Here is a 19,083-nt window from a genome sequence, read left to right on the forward strand (position 1 = left end):
CGCTTTTTGTGTTTTTGTTTGTGTGAGTATTATTTTCTTGATCTCTTTGAATTCTTGTTGTCGTTTACATGTATTTTAGATTTTGCTAGCTTTGTTTCAGTTTTCACTGCTATCTCACTACTTTTGCATGCATGAAACTATTTTTCATGGACGTTCGCTTCTGCTATCACTTAGTGTCGCCATGCATTCACTGTCTTACTTGCTTTAGTTGCCCGTTGGCGAGCCTGGCCAACCTTGGCCTGGGCTCTGCATTCACCAAGGCTACATTGCACAATCTGGGAAAGGAAGGCTCACCTTCCTCTCCATATTTGTGCATTCCTGCCTAGCACTAGCCTCCAAGACTGCTTTTCGCATTTCTGGAGGACAGTGGCTGCTTGGGCCAAGAAATTGCACAAATCTATCCATGTGCCAACAGTCCTTCCCAGCTGGAATTTCACATTGCGTAATCCCAACAATCAACAACTAGAATGGACTGTGCATTACGCAGTTCCAGTAGTTAGTCAGTCTCCCAACAGCCCAGACTGTGTGATGTGTAGTCTTGGTAGTCGGTCTCCCGACCTCCTAGCCGAAATTGCGCAACCTTCATGATCATGCACCCAGATATGTTGCAAGTCAGTTCTCATGTTAATTTTGGTTTTCAACTGACATATTGCTTTCCATGAGTGTTTCCATGTCTCTAGGTATCTGAGGTGTTCATCTGCCTCTCAGCAGTACAGGTACAATGGTTTCCAGGAGAGCAGAGACGAGGACACTGTTCAGAGCACACTTGGGGATGCAGTCAATCAAGTGTCCATGGACTTGGCTACCAACAAAGACATCAAGTTATTCATAGACAAGGACATCAAGATATGCTAGCAGCATAATGTACAGTAGCTAAAGATAGCATACCAAATGCAACGAATGCAAGAGGAGGGTTGTTGACAACATAGAGGCGGAACAAGATTGCAAGCTCAAGCAGGTCCATTGATGATGAAAGAAACTTTTGGAGACTCTGGATATGAAGTGATGTCATGACATGAATATCGTGCAAAGTTAGAAGATGGAACAAAGAAGGAGTTGCATGTGCTGAAGTAGCAACTCAGGAAGAACATGAAGCTACACAGACAAATGAATGAGTTGCAATAGGAACAAGAAAAACATCGAGCGCAACATGCAGTCATCAATGAAACTACTCCTGCACAAGTTAAAGATCCATCCCAGTAGCTAACACGGAGAAAACATGGTGAGTAGTGTTGTTGATCGCATGCAAGGGATTCAGCATCATGCATGTCATTGAGTGCATGCATGCAATCCAACCCATTCAACACACTCACCAAGGTGAAGACAAGAAGCTAGTCCAACTGGGGATGAACATGTACTTTGAAAAATTGATGTGCATGACCACCAGCACACACTTGAAGATCGGCATGAACACTATGAATCAGTGTGTTGTCGATTTAGCCGCACCCAAGAAGACCATGCGCATGCTAGTAGATGAGTTGGATGAAGCAGCTGAACCAATGCACTAGTTGCAACGGAGGAAAGAGTTCACTTCAGCAAGATGCAACCATGAGGTGCTTGCACACCTTCACGAATGACCAATATTTGCATCAACTCACCACCTTCACCATCATAAGCATGTCAAAGAGTTAGTCTCGTCACAGTGGACTGAGGGTCAGTGATTTCTTGCAAGGCTTTCTCAAGCCATGTTGTCTCACATTAGTACATGTGCATTGTAATATTGAGTCATGTCAAGTGTAAATCAAGTGTCAACAGTTGGATATAACAGTCATAGAGTAGGTGAAGATTCATGACAGTAGTTGAACTATCACAAAGGAGAATGTCAAGGATCACCCAACCCTTTGCTAGGAATAGTCCCTCATAAATCATTGTAGAGGCTTTTGGTCAGCCAAGCTTCTATGAAGACTATCTTGAAGAAGGCTTGGACAATATTGTAACGTGCCTTGGCTTCTCCACTGCATGAAACTTGTACATCTCTTTGGAGGAGCATGCAGATGTGGCTGTAACGTTCCACTGTTGGGGCTAGCAGGTTTACATAGATGTATTGTATGATTGTGACTTACACTTCTTTATATAATAAGAGCCAAAGAATTTTCATGCATATGTTGTTATTGTAGTTGGACTACTCTAGTTGCTTTAATGATATATGTTGTTTAACTTCCCTGCTTGTGTATGAACTAATTCACATGAAATTATATGAATCTTGTTATTAATGTGTTGCATATGGTGTGAATGTTGTCATTGTCCGTGTCGACTGCTTTATCGGACATCAGACATGAGTGTTGTACATGTCACCTTATCTTGTATGAAGTGACTACCGCGTCTGAGTGGACTACTCTGTCGAAAGCTGTGCATGTCCTTTGTTTTATGTGTTCCTAGCCAAGTTGGGACTGATCCCTTTCAACCTAGAACTCACCTTCACCTCCTTCTCCCTTCGAAGTGTTGGAACCTCTCATACACCTTCGTTGACTCACTACATCAGTCACACACTTGCTGCTGACAGAGTTATTCTACTTGCCTCTATGATACATTGTGGTTAAGGAATTACCTTACAACCCACTATTGGGACTCCTACACCAAACAATTTGAGCTCTGATTGGGATTTCTTATCGGGGAGATCCCCTTGACATGTTGGCGGGTCGAACACTGTCAACAGGCTACTATAAAACAACTAGCCAACACATTGCCCAGTTTTTTGTTGCTCCCGCTACTTCTACCCAATCGGCTGCTCTTCCTACTACTGCGGTAAACTCTGTAAAGTCTATGCAAAAACCCAACAACAAGAACAAGAAGAATAAGAAAAATACCTCTCCTTCTGAAGAGAAGGCAACTAAGCAATCCAACCCCAAGTTGAAAGATGTTGCACTACCTCACAGTGGAAAGGACAAAGCAGTGAAGTTCCCTTGAAAATTTTGTGTGAAAGACCATATGACACATCTATTTCCGCATCTCCAAGAATGAATGAATATTCTCACTCAAAAGGACATTGGACGGACCCCTACGGTCCTACACAAACCTTTCCCTACTCAGAAACAACAACATCTTATTGTGAACCTACCTCAACCCTCGTACGGGGTAATAAAAGTTCAAACAATCCTTCCTCTGGTGAAGGATTATCGATCATTTACACCTTTGAAATGGTTGATATTGAAATGCAAGCCAAAACTTATGGAGCTCTAGTCACTAACTCTCAGGATGCTTCCTCAAGTTCAAACCCACTGCAACATAACAATCTTCATATCAAAAGGCCTATTTTTGATCTTGTAATTTACCCCCCTAAAAGGGGCACTTCATCGCACAACACATAATACCTCTTCACGTGCTTCCTAGAACTACGGTATTGTAGAAGACTTGGTGCAAGCAACGTCAACTATGTCTACACTCGAGTACTGTAAACTTGTCTAGCACTAAGAAAAGATTTTCTTTGGGTTATTGGTGTAGTTGAACCTCAAGATTCCCTGCTAGCAATATTTGATATGGAGAAATGTAAACCCCTCCTTTCCCACCAACTTGAATTTCAGGTGCAAATATTTACGAAACACCGAGGTGTACAAAGTTTAGTCATTGCCGAAGGCGCTTCGACCTATGTCATGTCTACTTCATTTTGGATGACCTTGGGTTCTCCAACCCTCTCTCCATCATTGAATTCCCTTAAAGAATTTGATGGCCATAAATTCATCCCAAAAGGTTACCTTGTCAACTACCCCATCACTCTAAGTGGGAAAACGATAATGGTGGACATTGAAGCCATAGATCGAAAACTCGACTATAATCAACTTTTGGGCCGGAGGTGGATTTATGCCATGAATGCCATCGTGTATTTAGTTTTTCACCTCATTCTCTTTCCATTGGATGGGAGAATAAACATGGTGGACTAGTTGTCCTTCTACACCCCATACTACTCCTCTTTTCCTAGCGACACCATACCTTTAGTGGGTGGCACACCTGACTCTTACGTCAGTATTGGTATTGATCCTTTGAAGGGTTCTTCCTTGATGGGTTTCTTTCCTCTCCTGTTGTGTGAGGGTCCATAGACATTTTCTGTGGTATCCACCATTCCTCATGACCCAATTGACCCTTGGATCCTCCCGGCCCCTTCAGACATTGACTCTTATGGAGCAAAAATGTCGCTGCCACCAGTTGAATTCTCTTATCAAGCCATCCAATCTACATCTGATTCTCCTGTCACTTTTCCCATGACCAACGGTGCCATATCCTCTCCCATAAATGCTCCCTCTAACGATCTCCTCAATCAATTCCTATCTTTGGATGAAGTTATTCGAGAGATCATGTCTTTAGAAGAGAAACCTTAGGAAACCTCTCCCATCATGGCTCCTTCTAACAATCTCCTCAATGAAATAACCCCTTCGGACAAAGATATTTGAGAGATCATGTATTTAGAGGAGCGACCTTGGGAAAACTATCACCATAGCATTTTGATATCTAATTTGGACACTACCCCTGTAAAAATATTGTCTTGTGAGCCACCTAAGGTTGTTCCCTCTAGTTGCACGATTGTCCAAACTTTGGATTCAGAAGGGAACATGTGAAATATTTCAACGACAATGCCCATTGATATCTCAGTCAAAACAAGTATTGTGGAAAATATTCAAATTGGAGCTGATTGCAATATTGAGGAAAATTACAAGCTTCACCTACCCTTTTAAGGACCTCCACGATGTTTTCCCTTTGTCTTATGAGGAAATGCTCGACATAGATCCTTCTACTGATGAGAATGAGATCAAAAAGTATTGAGCATTCCTTTTATGGTATTTTTCTTGCTTGTTAATCCAAGAAAACCTCGAGTCTCTGTCTTTGGACTCATTAAACTACTATGAAGAAGCCCGAGCATTCTTTTTATTGTATTTTTCTAGCTCATTAATATGAAAAACCTCTAGTCTACTTCTTTGGGCTCATTAAACTAATACAAAGAAGAAATTAGCATATATGTTTTTGAGACCTTTTCTAACTCTTAAAACAAAAAATCCCCAAGTTACTTCTTCAGGCTCGTTAAAATCTTATGAAGAATATATGAGCAACTCTTTTTCTCTCTTTTTCTAGCTCATTAAACTGAAAAAGATAGTCTGAGAATTCTTTTTAGGGAATTTCTCTCGCTTGTAAAATTGAAAAAACCCCAAGTTACTTCTATAGGCTCATTAGAAGCTTATGAGGAAGCTCTGAGCATTCACTTTAGGAACTTTTTCTCGCTCGTAAAATTGAAAAAACCTTGAGTTACTGTCTTTGGGCTCATAAAACTCCTACAAAGACGATATGAGCTCTTTCTTTTTTAGGACATTTTTTCGCTCTTAAACTGAAAAATACCTAAGTTATGTCCTTTAGACTCATAAAACATTTATGAAGAAGACACGAGAAATTCATTTATCTTTTTCCTCAGTCATTAAACTAAAAAAGGCATATAATTTTTTCTTCATTTGACTGGTTAAAACTTGATGGAGATCTATTGAGTTTGTCTTCATGTAACTCATTAAAATTTCACGAATAATATCAAGTTTACTCTGTCCCCTCATACTCGTAACAAGATGAGGCAAACATCTATTGAGCATAGGTTTATCACTTTATCCAGAATCAATAGAATAACTTATGGAAAAGGAACTGTGTCAGGTGTTGTACCATAAGAAACCAATTCCCTGGCTGAAGAGAAATTCTGCTTAAGACATTAATATTTATTGTTTGTTGTCACTTATTTGTCCCTTTATTGTTTGTTTTATTCTCAAATGAAGGACTTGGAAAACTTGGTCTTTAACCCTTAATACATATGTGACTAGAAAATCTCAGAATGCCATTTGTTGCTAGGTATAAATGTTATGAAACCAGCTCAAGAAAAGATAGAAAAGATAGATCAATGCCTTAGAATTCAGCCTCTTCGAGGGGGAAACCTCCTTTACATTACATAAATGAACAATTCTTGGATGATACAAATGAAAAGACATCCTTTCTATATATAGGAGTCTAAGGGGTCATAACATAATCAGAGCTGACATAACAATAATAATGTAAGGGCACAATAATAACAATAGTGGGCTTCTATGGGGCACAATAGTAACAATATGGGCACTACATGGGTACATCAATATAATAAGTGGGTTATACTAATAAAAATAAGGGGTTACACTAGTAGTATAGGGGCCTAACATGCCCCTCTCCTTCAAAAAGCGTTGTCCTCAACGCTTGAGTAGTTCTTGATGCTTCTGTATAAAATTCTTGTCCTCCCATGTGGAATCTTCAGCGGGTAAGTTCTTCCACTTGATGAGATACTCTGAAATTGATCGATTTCGTAGCTTTCGGGTCTTGTTTCTGTGACTTCTCCAGGTTCTAATATGATTTTTCCTTCCTCTTCAATTTCTGGCAATATTGTTTGAATTGGGATCTTTTGCAACTTTTGAATAAGTGGCCATACTTCTTCGTCCTTCTTCCATTCATCCCTTGCTTTGTTTATCCAATTTTGTTGGATAATATAAATAGCACAAAACAATGCTTCCACATCCTCATCCTTGAAGAGTCTTCCCATTCGGTAAGGTCGGCATTTTTTAAGTGCATGTAGTATTGCCAACATTTCCTTCTCATAAATAGCTTGCTTGAGATGTAGCAGTAAAAATACCCAATCACCTACATCAAAACATTTTTCACTACAATGTTTATCTACCTGTTGTTTCGTTTGATTTTGAACCGAAGTGGCATTATCCTTTAAAAGTTGGAGAACTTGTTGTTGATGCTTGATGTGATCTTTCACTACTTGAACCTTTTTCTTCTTGATATGTCCTTCTATATCTAGAGTTTGAGGAGTGGTAATTTCTTCCAATCCTTTACAAGATATGGTCGGATTCATTTCTTGATGCTCAATGTGATCTTTCACTTCTTGAACATTTTTCTTCTTGATATGTCCTTCTATCTTGATAGTTTGAGGAGTGGTAATTTCGAACAATGAATTACAAGTTATGGTTGGATTCATTTCTTCTTTCTTGATGTGATCTTTCACTTCTTGCACATTTTTCTTCTTGATATGTCCTTCTATATTGAGAGTTTGAGGAGTGGTAATTCTTGCCAATGCTTTACAAGATATGGTCTGATTCATTTCTTCTTTCTCTGGGGTGGGGTCCTAGCGTATATCTTCTTCTTTTGATGTTTCTAGATCCTTTTCTTCCTCCTCTTCATATTCTATGTAAAATAATTTCTTCTCAGCACACTTATGACCTTTAGTGCATTTGTTATCACAATTGTAACAAAGCCATTTTTCTCTTTTTTCTTCCAATTGTTGTGGTGTAACCCTTGTAGGTTGTGGAAGGTGAGGAGAAACAACACTTCCATTTTTATAGTTGTGAGGGGTACGCTTCCTGGTTTCCATAATTTTTCTTTCCACTATGTCACAAAGCCCTTTTAATCTTTCCAATTGTTGTGGTGTTGCTCTAAAGAAGGTGTTGCTCTTTGTATCCTCATAATGTGTTGTCATTTCCTCCATGAAAATTGACCACGTAACAAGTTGTTTATGAGAACAAAGCCCTTCGTACCATAAAAATTGATCTGGTTCTAAATATGAAGATGTAATACATACCTTTTGTAATAGTTGTACACCATGTAGATCAAAATATTGCTCCATTTGAAATATCCAATTTACCGGATCATTGCCATAAAACTTCCTCATCTTGCTTTTTCTTGATTTTAGGAGTTCGACTTTGAAACGACTGTAACTCTGTACTTTCAGATCTTTAAGTTCTGAAATTGCAACCTATAGTAGCCCTTTGTGTCCTCTTTCCAATGCCACCAGTCTGATCCAAATTGGATTCTCTAAGAGAGAGTATGCACAATCTCCCAAGATGACCTGATTATAGACCTTTACAGAAGAGCGAACTTGTATGAAGTGCCATGTGTCACTATTTTGACCTTTGGATCTGAAAAATATATAAAAAAACTACAGTCCATCCTCTCTCTGTACCTTCTTACGAAATTTCAATCTGATCCCTAGAGAGAAAGTTATGACGATTTTCCCCTAGGTCACCTATTTGGAATGTAATTCAGGATTCTGCAAAAAGACCAACTTCCTGAGATCATATCTCTGCAAATATAGCGCGAAAAGCTCTGAAGTTCGAACCTGAGGTTCAACGCGATTTCTTATCAAATGGGTTATTTTTGCAACTTCTGAAACGTCGCAGAAAAAAAATTATAGCAAAAATTCCATGATGACCTGTTTGGAGGAGCGAAACCCTAGAATCCAAAGCTCTGATACCAAATGCTATGAAACTAGCTCAAGAAAAGATAGAAAAGATAGATTAACGCCTTAGGATTCAACCTCTTCGAGGGGGAAACCTCCTTTACATTACATAAATGAACAATTCTTGGATGATACAAATGAAAAGACCTCCTTTCTATATATAGGAGTCTAAGGGGTCATAACATAATCAGAGCCGACATAACAATAATAATGTAAGGGCACAATAATAAAAATAATGGGCTTCTATGGGGCACAATAGTAACAATACGGGAACTACATGGGTACATCAATATAATAAGTGGGTTATACTAATAACAATAAGGGGTTACAGTAGTAGTATAGGGGCCTAACAATAAATGATGAATGAAGAAAGTTTGAAGGAGAAGTTAAAGATAATATGTTGCTTAACACAAAACCTACTATCTATCACTTAGAAGAATTATGAAAATGAGAATTGAATCATAGGAAATATGCTGCTTGAAATAGAAACTATTATCTGTGACCCTTGGAAAGTTAAAGATAATATGCTACCTTACACAAAAACCATTATCTATAACTTAGAAAGGAAGGTGAAAACTTCAAGTATAGGAGCACTATTCTATGGAATTTAAACTTTATATACATAAGAAAATAAAGACCTGCAGCTTCATTACTATACTTGAAAGAAGAAAACATAAGATGACACATGACAAAGAAGTTACAAAATTAACCCAACAATTCATGGAAACTTTTGTTTCTTTCATCAATCAATAGTTATATCAAGAATACAAAGGCCTAGTCTCTGGGTTCTCCAAAATTCCAACAACAACCCTTTTCGCTTGTAGTTTTTCCTCTTTTATACATTGGGAACAGTTTCCGATCTCTTAAACTATCAAACTACTTAACTTCTTCTCTAACTATATGAAGTAAAAACTATTACAGAATTTTACAAAGGGTAAAAGACTCCTCAAATAACATATAATAACATGAAGTAACTGAACTAGAAGATGAGAATAATTGCTCACTTGCTCTGTTAATCGGCTGTTGAGTTCTTCTGTATATGCCTTAACAATGATTAATCCACTTTAACCGTAATAAACAATGTTTTTCTTTGACTTGTGCATAAATTAGGACTTACGCATGTATCAAGCATTTTGATTAGCCAAAATACAAAGAAAACATGCCTAACTGCCTTCCTCTTCAAATTCGGCTTTAATGCTGATTTTTCCTTTTACATAGCAAAATTAATGCAAACCTTTGGTAATTGTAGAACTCAAAAATAATTAATTCTACTTCATAAATCTATCAAATCTGCTTCATATCGCAAATCACAATTGGCCCTTTCAAATGATATATCAATACAAAACTTAATGATATGTGATATAATGGACGCGACGGGAGAATTAAATATAATATATGTAATAACGGGTCTGGAGCGCCATCGCAAATTGCAATCGACGCTTTTAATTGGTGCTTGAGCTCCAACCTTGTGATATTGTGGACCCACTGGACTTATAAAGCACATCATATATAAACTATCGAGTCCAGCCATCGCATATCACAGTCGACATAGCCATATATATAGATATATATATATATATATATATATATATATATATATATATATATATATATAGTTTGGTTGTGTCTCCATATAACCATTTATAATATGATTTAACTTGATCGCATCGGTATACGGGGGCCAATTATTTTATGCATGTTTCTTTTGTGTTTTGATTCTGATATATAATTTATTATATCTCCCTCTTGCCTTATCTTTTAAGATATTTTCAAGTGATTCTTGAATGAAACATGAATATTAAAGGTAACAAAAAATGCATGTTACAACATCAGGTATATTATTAAACCTTTTTTGCACCCAATTATCAACTATGACAAAGGGACCCCCTTAGAGTTTCTCTTTAAGATCTTTTCAGAGTCTCTAAATATGAAAAGACCACCTATTTTACTCTTCTGGACTCATTAAACTTAATCAGATGGGGAAAAATTGGAAAACACAGTGGCTTTATGTATATATTCGAAAAAACAAAATTGGCAGCACTTGTTCCCTTGAACATGGCACTCCATTAGCAAACCTCCTTTTTGTTAGCCTCTCAGATGAACCTTGCCATCCTATGATTTTAGCCTATGTACTCTAATGTTATTGCATCCCTGTATCCTAACACTCTTTGTTGTTCATGAGTCTAAAGCTATCTGGCAACCCTTTGTATCATGCCCTCTATTGTTCAAGGGATTCCTTTATCCTCTACTTCCTGTATCAACCATCACTCATATACTTCCATCATGCCCTTCGTCTGTTTGACTCATTGCTCAAAATTTATCAACAAAAACAATAATTCTTGTCCCGTTTCATGTTCACTGATGTAGGATAGATTATTATCTACCTCTCAAGAGGTATCTTCTTATCAAATTTAACACTCTATCTAGGAAGCAGATCCGTGAACATATCAGTACCCTGGAACTTGTAATCATTAGTGGTTGGTTACCTTGTGTTTAATTGGGGGTTTTCATCATTGGTTCCCATTTGAATTATTCTACAGGTGTTCAATGACAACATCATTATTCACACTTGTTATTGTACTATGTGTCTTGGATACCATCATCATTATCAGTGGTCATCCTTGCATCCATTAACAATTTTCATTATTGACTGGTAATCAGACGATTTCTCAGATGTTTGACATAAAATCCTTTATTCACATGTGTAGAAATATGTTGTTGAGATAAAGTGGTGACCAAGACCTTGGGTAGAGGGTTACATCACTCAAGCTTATTTCCTCTCCCAAGCTGTGTATATTATTTTCAAATGCATCTCGTTAGGATGATCATATTATGATAGAGTTCCACATTGTGTTTATCGGTGGACATAATCGTCATACCTCTTTTGATAAATCACTCTGATAGAGCTACTGAACATGGGATTGCCGGACTCAGGACATGATTTTAGATTTTCAACATATGTGGTTTGTATCAGGTTGCCCATAGTCCCGAAACTCTGATCCTATCCCTCTTTTTTCCAACAATTTATAAAGTATATCAGCCATCATCTTCATCTCTGACCTCACACTTTAGGGGGCATATGTTATATAGGAAAATGACCTCCTCGTCAGCTCAAAGGAGAAAGACAATTTGACTGAAGGCATGACAATTGTCCATAGGCCTATTTTCCAAGGTAATGCTCCCCAAGAACTAGAAGAAAGAGTTAGAACACTCCCTATGCATGCGCTATGGGCGTTAGTCCCTAGGGTAACTCACTATGTTGCCTAAGGGACAACGTTACCCAAGTTTTGTGAGATTCCGAAGGTCAAATGAGTGGGTTGACTGACCAGCATTCCACTTTTTACTCAAATGTCAAGCTGAAAATTAGGAAACCTCTACCTTTGACCTGCCTATAGATATTTCCATTCCTAACGTAGTCTAATGGAGTGGAAATAGAAATAAATCAATGAAACATCCTAGATTTTGCTAAAGGGAAGTCATGAGAGAATTGGCAAGGATAAGCCTCTCATCATCTATATATTGGAGGCTTGGGCATTGTGAAAGAGGTCGAAGGATTGTCAACTGATTTTTGAAACTTTGTATGAGATATAGTTGCTTTATCACCAAGATGTTAACAAGATAGAGAGAGAAAGGAGTTGGAGGATTAAGGTAAGCTTTATTCACCAAATGGTTGTAATTATTCTTTCCTATCTAATAATAGAGACATGTTGTTGTGTTGTCTACTCGATGGTGCCAATGTCGTGAGGGTCTACATGTTGATTTAGTACATTGTTTATGAGTATCTTAGATGCATGCCATTTTCATATCTTTATGTATTAATGTTGTGATTATCAAAGTTTATATGTTGTAGTATTAATCTTCGTCTTGTTTATGTGCAGGTGTTAATCTAGGAGCTAGCAAAGGGGTCTTCCGCTCTGCTACACTGGGTTCTCCAACAAGACTTCATCACGATCTCAGGTAATTTATCATTTTTTACTTTGAATATCACATATTAATATAGATATGTATATGCTTCTTTGTGCTAGCTGCAGTTAATATGAATAGTCCACCTTAGATACCGGGAAGATCCTTGTGGGTATTCCAGCCATGACCACCCAATCTATATAGCACTAATCTACTAAGGGTTATGGTGAGGAAGTTGAACAGTTAGTGAGTCCAAGATACCTTGGAAGATGAATCCAAGAGTCACTCCAATGTACTATAAATTTATATCATGTGAATAATATATGCATCTAATTCTTATCCTTCATATCTTATTTCTCCACCACGGTTATGTTTATCATGGTATCAGAGCTGGTGCATTCATAAACTACTCAATGTTTTATGAGCCACTTGTTTTTGTGGCCTATGTAAACCTATGCATCTCTATCTCTAACTTTTTGTGTAGCATTTCAAGGAATTCTCACATGTGTTTTTCCCACATTGGTGGTATGCTACAATGTCGTGGAAACTGATGCAAAGACTAGAATTTTGAATGTAAAATCATTGAATTTAATGAATTTCAATGGTAAATTTATGGGATTTCATTCGAGGACGTAGTATTGGATTGTGGATTCTTAGTTTCTTATTTTGATATGGATAGTTTGAAAGGGTATTTTTAATTGGAATGTTGTAGAATCTCCATTATTTTCTACATTTGGGAAACGACGAAGGCGTAGATGTTAATAGTTAAGAAAGATTCCAAGGAACACTCTTTAGAAATATAACACTCTTTATTGAGTGGTAGTATTTCCCACATTGCATTTATTTACCTATCATAGTTCTGGTACCTACTTGAATAGTCTCCTGATGGTTGTTTCTTTGTTAGTGCATGAGGCCTTAACTTGGTGGCCTCCAAAATGCCTCGCGACTATCCTCTAGATAATTCTTAGAGTGGTGGTCTCTGGATAATGATAGAAATAGTAAATAGTACAGAATCCAAGTAATATACACAAAACACTACCTCCACTTAATGAATCCCTCTAGACCCTAATATAAATTTCCCAATTTGTGTCATCTTGCTCGATATGTTGGCTTCGTTCAACGGAACAAAAAAGCACAAGACATTCCAAATGTGCATGCCATTCTCATATCTGTGGATCAGCCAATTCAATATTGGATATCTGAGACAATAATCCCAATCTCTCTGAATATCCTTGCACAAATAGACCCTTATCATTCAAAATATCACCTGTTTCTATATGCTCACCTTCATTGTGGATCATAATTTTGATAGATTGATTGTTACCTAAAATATTTTGGATAAATGAATTACAATATTCCACCAAAAAACATCCAAATATTCTCTTCATAAGATTTGTCAAGTTTTTTTCTTCTTTCTCACATTTCCTCTGGGGAGCTCATAAGATGAAGTGATATGCAGTCATTTTCTTGAATTTTGTTAGGTCCCTATAATACTAGTGTTTTCCCTTATTATTATTATAATTGTAGCCCTTATTGTGATTGTTGTGCCCATGTTGTCCCCATATTTTTATTATTGTGCCCCATAGAAGCCTACTATTGTTATTGTTGTGCCCTTACATTATTATTGTTATGTTGACTCTGATCATATTGTGACCCCTTAAACTCCTATATATAGAAACAAGGTCTTGTCATTTGTATCATCCAAGAATTGTTCATTTGTGTAATGTAAAGGAGGTTTCCCCCTCAAAAAGTTTACTTTTGAATTCATTGATCTATCTCTTTCTTCTATTTTGTGAGCTGGTTGCATAACAATTGGTATCATAGCTTGGATTCTAGGGTTTCGTTGCTTCAAACAGGTCATCATGAAATTTTTTCTATAAATGTTTTTCTATGAAGCTTCAGAAACTGAACTTAAAACCCATTTGAGCGTAAATCGTGGTGAACCTTGTGACCAAATTTCCGATATTGACTTGCCATATTTTCTGAGATATAAGCTGAGGAAGTTAGGGTTGTTGCAGGCTCTCGAATTCGATCTCAAACATGTCACCTTGGGAAAATCATCATGACATTCTCTCTGAGAATTAGATTTAAATTTCAAAAAACTTGAATGAAACAGGACGATTTTTTTTTTGGTTATTGGTTTCAGGGCTGATGGTCATAACAGTGACATGTGGCACGTCATACAACTTCAATCTACTGAATGAGCCTAAAATCAATTAATCATGGGAGATTGGGCATAACTCTTTCTTAGAGAATCCAATCGTGAGAAGAATTCTAGGTTGGAAAGAGGATGCAGAGGTCTATCACTAGCCAAAATTTCAGAACTTGAAGATCTGAAATTACAATGTTATAGGCGTTTCAAGATCGAGCTCATACAAAGCGGAAAAACAAAAAAGGTGTGTAGTTATTTTTTAAATTTGCATAAGTTTTATTTGAGCAAGTAGTTTGAAGTGATTAAAGGGGAATTGTGAACCATAATTATCATTCATTAATGAACTGAAAAAAGAAAATGGAAACATCTAGTAAGCAACCTAAAATCTCTACTATGACACATGAAGAAGAGGTAGAAATGCAACGTGATATATCAAAATTACGAGACTGAATGCAACAAATTTTGCTCTCACAAAAAGTAACTAAAGCTAAGATGGATGGTTTAAAGAATGGAATGGAAGCTAATATGGATGATATAGAAGCAAAACTTAAAGGCAACATGGAAGATTTGAAGATAGATTTGATAATGTTGCTACAAGAAATGCTTACTAATGGCGAAAGGGTAGTAATGGAAACTCATGATGAGAACAAAAGGAATGTTAATCATGATTTCATAGACTCTAACGTTGGATTGAAGACCCACCATGTTCCAAATATAAATATGAGGAAGTTTGATGGCAAGGATCTCGTAACGTGGATACTACAGATGGAGCAATATTTCGATCTCCATAATGTGAAAAAAACACAAAGTATGCATTGCAACTTCATATTTGGAACCCAATCAGTTTGTATGGTATCGATGGATTTTCTCTCGTAAAGAAATTTTCACTTGGTCAATTTTTACGGAAGAAATGATATCGCATTATGAGGATACAAAAAGAAACACTCTTTTTAGCCAATTGATAAATCTCAACCAAAAGGGTTCCACGGTGGAGCACATTGAGGACTTGCAAAAATTGAATAAAAGGGTAAAGGATATTCTAGAGGAGGATAGGATTGATGTATTCATAGGGACTTTAAAGTATGACATCCAACATGAGGTTTTCCTTTACGAATCTGATTCATTGGAGAAGGAATTCAGGTTTCCAATAAAACTTGAAAGAAAAATTATGGCAACAAGGAAGCCTACCACTCACAACTATAAAGATGGAAGTGTTGTTTCCCCTAGCCTTCCACAACCTACAAGGTTGATACCACAACAATTGGAAGAAAAAAGAGAAAAAGATCTTTGTTACACTTGAGATAGAAAATACACTAAAGATCATAAGTGTTCTGAGAATAAATTATTTTACATAGATTGTGAAGAGGAGGAAGAAAAGGAACAAGAAACATCAAAAGACGAGGATATACACCAAGAACAAACCCTAGAGAAAGAAGAAATGAATTCGACGATATCTTGTAATCCATTGGCCGGAATTACCACTCCTCAAACTCTCAAGATAGAAGGACATATCAAAAAGAAAAAGGTAATAATGTTGAATGATTCGAGCATTACCCATAATTTTATTGATTGTAAAATAACCAACAAGTTGAATTGCTTCCTATATCCAACACTAGAGTGTCAAGTGATAGTTGCAAAAGGAGGAACCATAAATTTCACTAGAAAGTGCTATAATATCAAGCTATCCATGGGAGAATATGTATTGAATAGTCCAATTCTTTTCATTCTAATGGGTGGTGTTGATGTTGCACTAGGAGTCCAATGGCTGCAATCTTTGGGTACGGTAGCTTTTAATTTTCAAGAACTTTTCCTGAATTTTTTTTGGAAGGAAAGGAAGTTAAATTAAGGGGTATCAAAGGGAAACCAGCAAATATAATCATCTCTAACAACATGAAAAATATTCTAAATAAATAACAACGAGGTGTAATTGCACAATTATGTTCGATAGAGGTTCCCACATCGAAATCATCCATTTCTCCAGTACTCCAAAAAGTCTTGAACAACCACTCCAAGGTATTTGAGACTTCCAAAGGCCTCTCACCCATTCGTGATCATGAACATTCTATTCATTTTATTCCAAGAAGTGTTCCTCCAAACATTAGGCCTTATAGATTTCCCTATGCACAAAAGAGTGAAATTGAACGTATGGTTGCAGAAAAGCTAGAGGCTGGTATAATTCAACCTAGTAAAAGTTCTTTCTCTGCTCTAGTATTATTGGTGCACAAGAAGGATGGATCATGGCACATGTGTTTGGATTATAGGGAGCTCAACAAGCTCACTATTATAGATAAATTTCCCATTCCTATCATTGATGAATTATTGGATGAATTTCATGAAACAATTTACTTCACCAAGTTGGATCTTCATTCAGGATATCATCAAATCAGAATGAAAACTGAAGACATTTTGAAAACAACATTTATAACTCAAGAGGGTCATTATTGTTGGGTTGCGTTATATTCTTTCCACAACTAGCACACGTAGTTAACTGGGGGGTTAGAGGGGGGGCGGAGCCCCCCCATCATTGCACCAATTGCGTAGTGGGGGGGTCACAGAGGGGGCGGCAACCCCACTGTCGAGTGGGTTTGACAGGGTTGGGTAGCCCCCTTCTATGGGGTTAGGGGCAGTGCCCTGGGCAAAAATGTTTTGGACCCTATATTAGGATGGGTAGACCTAACTATGGTTTTGTGCATGATTTTCACATGGTTTAGTCGCGATGGTTTTTGGTCCATGGTTTTGGACATGATGGTTTTCAGTCCATGATATTGGATGCTTCAACATGTATAAATACATATTGTAACATTTAAAGTAACATAATGAAAAATCAGGCTGGTAGTCTCGGTTTTGAGATCCAGGGGAAAATCTCTATGTATATGTGTTTTATGTATTATGGTCTTGCATTGTTTATTTTCTATGTTTCAGAATTCGTATGCAGGTAATTTCTGTACAGGGTTAAAACCTACATTTGGTATCAGAGTTGTTTTCGCTTCAAGGGGACACCTTTGTTGCTGAGGGGTTTTGCTCCGGCTTGTGGTAGACCCTGTTCAGTGGGAGATCTGCGGGATTGATTCCAGTGCTAAAAGAAGATGGTGAGCAGTGGAAAGATAGAGATCGAGAAATTTAATGGTCAGAGTTTTGAGTTATGCAAACTCAAGACAAAGGATATGTTGGTAGATAAATATCAGTGGATCATGGTAGATCCAGGTACTAAACCAACGGGAGTGTCCGATGAAGAATGGAAGAAGTTGGCTCGAAAGGAAAATAGCACAATACGATTATGTGTCTCAGATTCAGTATTGCTGAAGTCAGGGGAAGCTATGACTAAGGCTTTGTGGGACATGTTAGGGACTTTGTACCAATCTAAGTCTCTGGTGAATAAACTTTTCCTACGGAAAAAGCTATATAACCTGAGGATGAAAGGTGGAGACTCGGTGACATAGCATATAAACACATTTAATATTATGGTAAGTCAATTATTATCTGTTGATATTAAAATTTCAGATGAAGATAAATGCATCAATTTGTTGTGTTCTCTAATAGATTCATGGGATAGTCTGGTTATTCCAATAGGTAGAAATGCAACTACCTTGCAGTTTGATGAAATAGTCTCATCCTTGACGATGGAGGAGATGAGATGGAAGAATATGGAGAGCCAGAATGGTGATGCCTTGTCTATACAACGACGGTCCCAGAACAGGAAAAAAAAAATCATCGTGTCGGAGACCTAAATCTAGAGGGAGATCTAAATCTCCAGGAAAACATGTAAAGGTGGTTTGCTAGAAATGTGAAAAGGAAGGGCACTACAAAAGGGACTGTAAATCTAAAGCTCCTGATAAAGGAAAGGGATCTGATGATGCTCCTTCTGCAGAGGTGAAAACCACCTCAGATGAAGGTGGGGATGTGTACTTGGATTCTTCAAGTACATATGTAGATTATGAGGCATGGTTGATTGACTCAGGTGCATCCTTTCACTTCACTCCCCATAGAGAATGGTTCTGTGAGTATAAAAAATACAATGGTGGTGATGTCTTTTTAGGAGATGATAGGAAGGCTAGAATCATTGGTCATGGAAAAGTAAAGTTGAAGTTGCAAGGTGGAAGGGTTAGAACACTTTTCGGTGTTCTGCATATTCCTGCATTGGCCAGAAATCTGATTTCTTCAAGCAAGTTGGATGATGTAAGTGTAAAAACAATGTTCGAGGAGGATACCTGCAAGATGGTTCGGGGAGCACTGGTATTGATGCGTGGAGTTCGGATTAGAACTCTATACAAGCTACAAGGTAGCAATGTTGTTGATGGGTGCAACAGTTCTATGGTTCCTGAAAGTGGAGCAAAAAATCTAGTGGTCTCTGGAGAAAAGACCATGTTGTGACATCAAAGGCTTGGACATATTGGAGAGAAGGGCCTTTGAATACTTCATGGTAAAGTTGTGGTAGAAGGTATGAGTAATAGCTCTCTGGATTTTGATTTCTGTGAAAATTGTGTATATGGGAAGCAAAATCGGGTGACTTTCCCCTTTGGTGGTAAGAGGGCAAAATAGATATTAGAGCTTGTGCACAGTGATGTGTTTGGACCTATGAAGGTTCCATCACTAGGTAATTTTGTGTACTATGTATCATTTATAGATGACTTCTCAAGGAATACATGGATATATTTCCTTAAGAACAAATCTGAAGTCTTTGACAGTTTTAAAGAATTTAAGGCTCTGGTGAAAAACCAGGTAGAGAAGAAGATAAAGGTGTTGAGATTAGATAATGGTGGAGAGTTTTGCAGCAAGGAATTTGAAGAATTCTATAAGAAGT

The sequence above is a fragment of the Pinus tabuliformis genome, chromosome 3_1, assembly GCF_031772625.1.
Source record: "Pinus tabuliformis cultivar Carrire ecotype Pingquan chromosome 3_1, CPIR1, whole genome shotgun sequence".
Classification (NCBI taxonomy): domain Eukaryota; kingdom Viridiplantae; phylum Streptophyta; class Pinopsida; order Pinales; family Pinaceae; genus Pinus; species Pinus tabuliformis.